At 39.8% G+C, this 6000-nt stretch overlaps 1 protein-coding gene and 1 long non-coding RNA gene across 3 annotated transcripts in view; one reads left to right on the top strand and one right to left on the bottom strand.

Moving 5' to 3' along the window:
- The window catches only part of POLH (DNA polymerase eta), a 41152-nt gene that overhangs the window by 904 nt on the left and 34248 nt on the right, over positions 1-6000 (top strand). The window lies entirely within an intron of this gene.
- LOC115297099 lies at positions 1756-3252 on the bottom strand. The gene is made up of 3 exons (XR_003911275.1): positions 3102-3252; positions 2220-2694; positions 1756-2031 (listed from the first exon to the last, which is right to left on the bottom strand). It is a non-coding gene; the product is annotated as an uncharacterized LOC115297099 (long non-coding RNA).

A 6000-nucleotide genomic window follows, 5' to 3' on the forward strand; every position in this document is an offset into this window, starting at 1 on the left:
TGGTGTGTGTGTGAGAAAATGTGTTTACTATATTTATTCTGGCATTATCTGTTCCAGTACTACACAAAAGCCACCTCAAGGTAAGGTAATTTCTGACATGGTATGGTTTTAGCTTATAATTGTTTAAAGTTAACACATTCTGCCAGGTTTCTGTGAGTGGAATTTATAAGGGATTAATGCCTTGATACTCAGACTTTTTAATTCATTGTTTTCTTTCTACTAATCTTCCGTCATTCTTAGTTGCATGCCTTTTTGTCAATGTCAGTGTTAATTTTTGACCTTTTTTTAGAACACAAGTTGAGTGTTTACTCAACTGTATAACCTATGTCTCTCATATTTAAATCATGAATTACTGGTGTTTCCATAAGTATCTTATTTAGGTCAGTTGTTTCCAATTTCTGGTACATATGAGAACTGCCTGGAGAGCTTCTAAAAATCACAATGCCCAGGTCACACTCCATTTTGTGCCACCTTGGCTATTAATATTAATCTTTTAAAATAATAAATTTAGGGGAGCCTGGGTGGCTCAGTCGGTTAAGCGTCCGGCTTCCGGCTTCAGCTCAGGTCATGATCTCACAGTTCGTGGGTTCGAGCCCCGTATCAGGCTCTGTGCTGACAGCTCTGAGCCTGGAGCCTGCTTCAGATTCTGTGTCTCCTTCTCTCTCTGACCCTCCCTTGCTCGTGCTGTCTCTCTCTGTCTCTCAAAAATAAAAATAAAAATATAAATAAAAAATAAATTTAAATAATATAGTATCTAAATAACTTTGATATTTGGCTTCTAATACCAGCCATCCTAATTTAATTAATATGTGTGTGTTTTGTGCTATCTCAGCCTATTGATGGTAATGCTATGGTTAGAAATGCTTCGGGGCACTCACCTGGGCTCCAGTGAACTTCCCACAGACCACTCCCCTTTTGAAACCAATGTTCTTACGGTTCTTAATATGATTGCAGGACACCTTTTAGCAGTGACCCTCAGGAAACTTTGAAGGAAAAAAGTTTATTCCTGTTCAGTTCTGCCCTGAAGCTCACAAGACACACCAGTGGGCCACACAGCAAGCTAGTACAGGTAGAGAGGGTAGAGAGGGAGCAAGCTAGTACAGGCCTGGAGTTGTGCTTGAGGGTGGGGCAAGGGTTTTTCACTGGTGAATTAAAAAATAATAATAATAAGAGCAGGAATTTAACATACAGGAAGAGAGAAAAGGGAAAACAAAAAACCAAGTGCTCCAAAATGGCCACTTACTGAAATCAACCAAGAACTCTAAAACAAAGGAGTCTCAGTTGGGGGAGGTGGACTGGCACTTTATCTAGTTATTTGGCTGGCTGTGTGTTTATTCAAGGTAGTCATCTTTGAAGTGGATGCCTCAGCAATCCAAGCTTAAATCAGGCATCTGCATTATGAGAAAGGAGTGAGGGGGAGCAACTGTCAGGGTTTATACAACAATTTACCCCGTGATGCCAGAATCAGTGATGAGGACATTAACTGCCTGGATAGTTGGTATGCAAAAAGTCACAGTTAAGTAATTATACAGGCAATAGTTTGAAATCTAGTGTGTAGCCATTGTCCCAAACTTGAAAGAGACCAGCCATGAAAATGGGTCAGTTGGATCTTTGGGGCTAGCCCTGGAAATCTTTTCAAGGATTTGGGTAATAAGCAGTCTGTTTTTTTTTTTTAAGTTTATATATTTATTTTGAGGCAGGGCTGGGGGGGATGGTAAGAAAGGAAGGGCGGGGCAGAGAGAGGAAAGGGAGAGAGAATCCCAAGCAGGCTCTGAGCTGTCAGCATAGCCTGATGTGTGGCTCCATCTCATGAGACCTGAGGTTATCACCTGAGCCAAAATCAAGAGTTGGGCACTAAACTGACTGAGCCACCCAGGTGCCCCATGGTATAACTAGGTTCGAGCCTGTCCTGTGTTGGTAGATTGTTTCATATTCAAGGGAACCAAGTTCTGCTCTTGTTCGTGAGCATAACTCAAAGTGTTGTGTCTCATTGCAGGAAGTGGTCATGCAGGTGGGTTCCCCAAGTTAGGCCTGTTTAAAAAAAAACAGTAAATTTAAAGATCTTACTGGGTTTATTCATAGTTATGAATTGGGCAGCATCCCATCTAACAAATAAAAAGGAGTTCCTAAGAGCTGTACAAAGTGAAAGGCAAGGCAGAAGTGGGCATGACAAGGAAGTTACTGTCAAAGAGTGGATTTTTTCAAGCAAGATTACCTACCTTTGGGGGAAGGCAGAGGTCTGTCAGGCAGATTACTTCACTACTGGTGACCAGGAAATTCCAGACAGATGGATTAAGATTATAATTCCAGTTTGTGAGTTCTGAAGGCAGTCCGTTGAGATTTCTAGATGTCAGACTCAAAGCATCTTCAGATGGAGTGAGGGCAGACAGTGGCAGTTAGATTTTCCTGGTTTGCAGTTTGAATGCTTCTGGTGATCTTTTCTGCGTGGCCCACGCAGCAATAGGCGCCAAAATTCTCTATACACGAACTATTGTGATTTCTTTGAAGTTTCTATCAAGTTTTTCCACTTTAGGTTGCATGACTTTGGGAAAGGGTAGTTTTAGTTTTCAGTGTTTCCAACTCAGAAGGGTGGGACAACATTTGGAAATGTTAGTTTGGAGAGTCGTAGTCAAATATTGGCGGACACTAGAGGAATTCAGGATCCAGTTCAGTTTAGAGGTGGAAAAATAAAACCTTAAAGATAATTAACAGCAGTAGAATCTGATATCCACAAAGTTGTATTACTGAAACAGTCTTTCTCACATAATCCGCCCCCCCCCATTTCTATTGGAGATAACCAAAATAAGGCTAATCTTTAAAAAATAAATGTAGTCTCATTAAACTAGGCCTGGTTATTTATAGAAGTACAGCAAGAATAGTGATTAACCATATAGACTTTTAAATCTGCTCTGCTGAAACTTTTCATAAGGAATCTCAGATTGAATTTTTAAAAGCCCCTCAAGACTATGAAGCCAACCACAAAACTTGCCATTAGGCTTTGCCTGCAAAACATATAGATTTGGGTGAATTCCTGTCTTCTTCAGGTTCCTAAAATACCCTCAGGTTCCCAAGCCTGCCAGGAAGGGACCTTCCTTACTCACCTGGTAAGGCTGTTGGGAACTTGGTAAGCAGGGCACCAAACTGATTTTTCCAAGGAGCTTTATTGATTCCATAAAGTTAACCTTAGTTTCTTAATTATTGTATCTACGTACTATATCTATGTATGTCTTAAATACATCATTGTAGTCAAAGTTTGGTAGTATAACCAGTGTTTCCAGTTGTGTCCTGTTAGAAGGAGAAAGATCCTTACTGAACGTATACAGATAATTATATTGCCATGAAAATAATATTCACTGAGAGTTTTCTAATTCTGGAGGAATCAGGTTGAGAGAAAAAGTTTGTTCTCAAAAAGTATACTTTACCAACAAGTATAAGTTACTTATTGGTAATGAGGGTACCAATGAGATAGGTTAAGAGAAGAGCTTTCCTTAAATCTGGAGGAAACAACATTAAAGAACCAACAGTGCCTCAAACAAAAAGTCATAAAAATTATAATCATCCTCATCAGTTCATTCAGTCCTATGGAATTCTTTAAAGAAATTTTTTTTAATGTTTATTTTTGAGAGAGAGAGAGAGACAGGCAAAATCTGAAGCAGGCTCCAGACTCTGAGCTGTCAACACAGAGCCTGAGATGGGGCCCGAACTCAAGAACTGTGAGATCATGATCTGAGCTGAAGTCAGATGCCCAACTGACTGAGCCAGCCAAGCGCCCCATTAAAGCTTTTTTAAAAAGCTTATTTATTTTGGGAGAGACAGATAGGCAGGCAGCGCTAGTGGGTAAGAGGCGGGGGATGGAGGTAGAGAGAGAATCCCAAGCAGGCTCTCTGTGGTCATCTCAGAGCCCAAGGCAGGGCTCCAACTCACAAAATCTAGAGTTGGATGCTTAAGAGACTGAGCCACCCAGGCATTCTTGTTACTAAAGCTTATTTTTAAAAACTTTTTATAATAATTTACTTTTAGCCAGCTTGATTACATAAGGTAATATTCTCTTTATCTCTCTACCTATGACATCATTGTGTGGCCCCAGGTATGGTATGTACTTTTCAGTCCTGTAAGTACTAAACCTTTATATTTTTTCAGTTTGCTAATGGTTATTGCTGAAGGGCATCTTGCAATCACAGTAAGAACCACAAGGGTTGGTCCGTTGTATTTTTTCTTTTGGAAAGGGGAGAGATCTGTGGGAAGCTCACTGGAGCCCAAGTGAGTGACCCTAGCCATTTCTAGCTGATAACATTACTATTCGTAGGCTGAGATAGCACAAAACACACCATACCAATTAAATTAGGATGTCTGGTGAGCAAAGCCAGGCTGAGACTGGCTGGCTCAGTCAGTAGAGGACTCGAGTATCATGAGTTAAAGCCCCACATTGGGCATAGAGCTTTAAAAAACATGTTCCCATGTGATTCTAATCTGCAGCAAAGTTTGGGAGTCACTGCTTTAGTTTGTATTCCTTCTTCCAGATTTCTAACAATGTTAAATCATAACAGTCTGTATCCACTGTCAAGTATATAAGGTTTGTTCTTCCAGTCTACCATCCATACCTTTATGTATGTCTATCTGCGAATAGTATGTGGTATTGTTTTCTCTTGTCTTCAAAAGCTTATGTAAATGGATAGAAAATCACCATTAGAACACTATAAAATAAGTATTACAGGCAAGATCCAGTGATAGGTGCTTAGTGGTTGAAAGTTTTAGGAGAACCAGGATATTTGCATAATCTCAAAGATTTTCCCCTAAGATAATAGTTACAAAAGGAAGGATAGTAACTTTACAGCAAGAAACCTGACAAACACAATCACAACTAAATGACCAGTAACACACAGTGAGAAACCTGACAATCACAACTAAATGACCATGGTTAACTTCACCAGTAATAAGAGCACTTCACTTCCATAATATTCTTGCCAAAAATATATATCCTCGGGGCACCTGGGTGGCTCAGTCGGTTAAGCTTCTGACTCTTGGTTTCAGCTAAGGTCATGATCTCATAGTTTGTGGGGTCAAGCCCCGTGTTGGGCTACGCGCTGAGCACGGAGCCTGCTTGGGTTTCTGTCTCTCCCTCTCTCTCTCTGCTCCTTCCCGGCTTGAGGGTACACTCACTCCCCATCTCTCTCTCAAAATAAATAAATGAACATAAAAAAAACAAAACAAAACAGGGCACCTGGGTGGCTCAGTCAGCTTAACCGTACTCTTTGATTTCAGCTTGGGTCATAATCTTAGTTAGTGGGTTGAATCCGCCGCATAGGGCTCTGCACTGACTTAGAGGAGCCTGCTTAAGATTCTCTCTCCCTCTCTCTCTGTCCCTCCCCAAATGGCACTATGTCAGTTCTCTTTCTCTCTCTTTCTCTCAAAATAAATAAACTTTAAAAAAAAAAAACACCAAAAACACATCATCTTAATCTAATCAAGAGAAAGCATTAAACAAACCTAAACTGAGAGGCATTCTTGAAGTAACTGACTAGTTTTCTTCAAAAGTGTCATGACTTTGAGTAGATAATGAAAGAAAATGCAAAATGCTTATGATTTATGATGTGGCTTCATCTTAGCTTGGGCAAACCATGCAGTATTTAATACATAGTAGCAGAATATTTACTATTGAAGCTTGAAAAGATGTGAGTTCTTTGTGTGCAACCTTTCATTTATGCATGTGAGAGGGTTATCATTTTTTTTAATATTTTTACATTGTAGTACTTGTTTTGCTTGTTGGTGGTGTTTGCTTATTTAATACATTCTGTCAAGGACAGAAATTACATGCTGGTTCCCCCCCCCTCCCAGGGAGTGTGTCTTGGGTTTTTCCCTTATTATTTTCTTTACTTTTTTTTTTTCCTCTTCTTTTTATGGTGGTGGGGGTGGTTATGTTTAAATGAAGTTGCTTTTACAGCACCAAAGACTTAATCATCCATTTCCTATATAAAAAGTAGCTACTTTTTTGCATGGACC

This window comes from Suricata suricatta, chromosome 7 (genome assembly GCF_006229205.1).
Source record: "Suricata suricatta isolate VVHF042 chromosome 7, meerkat_22Aug2017_6uvM2_HiC, whole genome shotgun sequence".
Lineage (NCBI taxonomy): Eukaryota > Metazoa > Chordata > Mammalia > Carnivora > Herpestidae > Suricata > Suricata suricatta.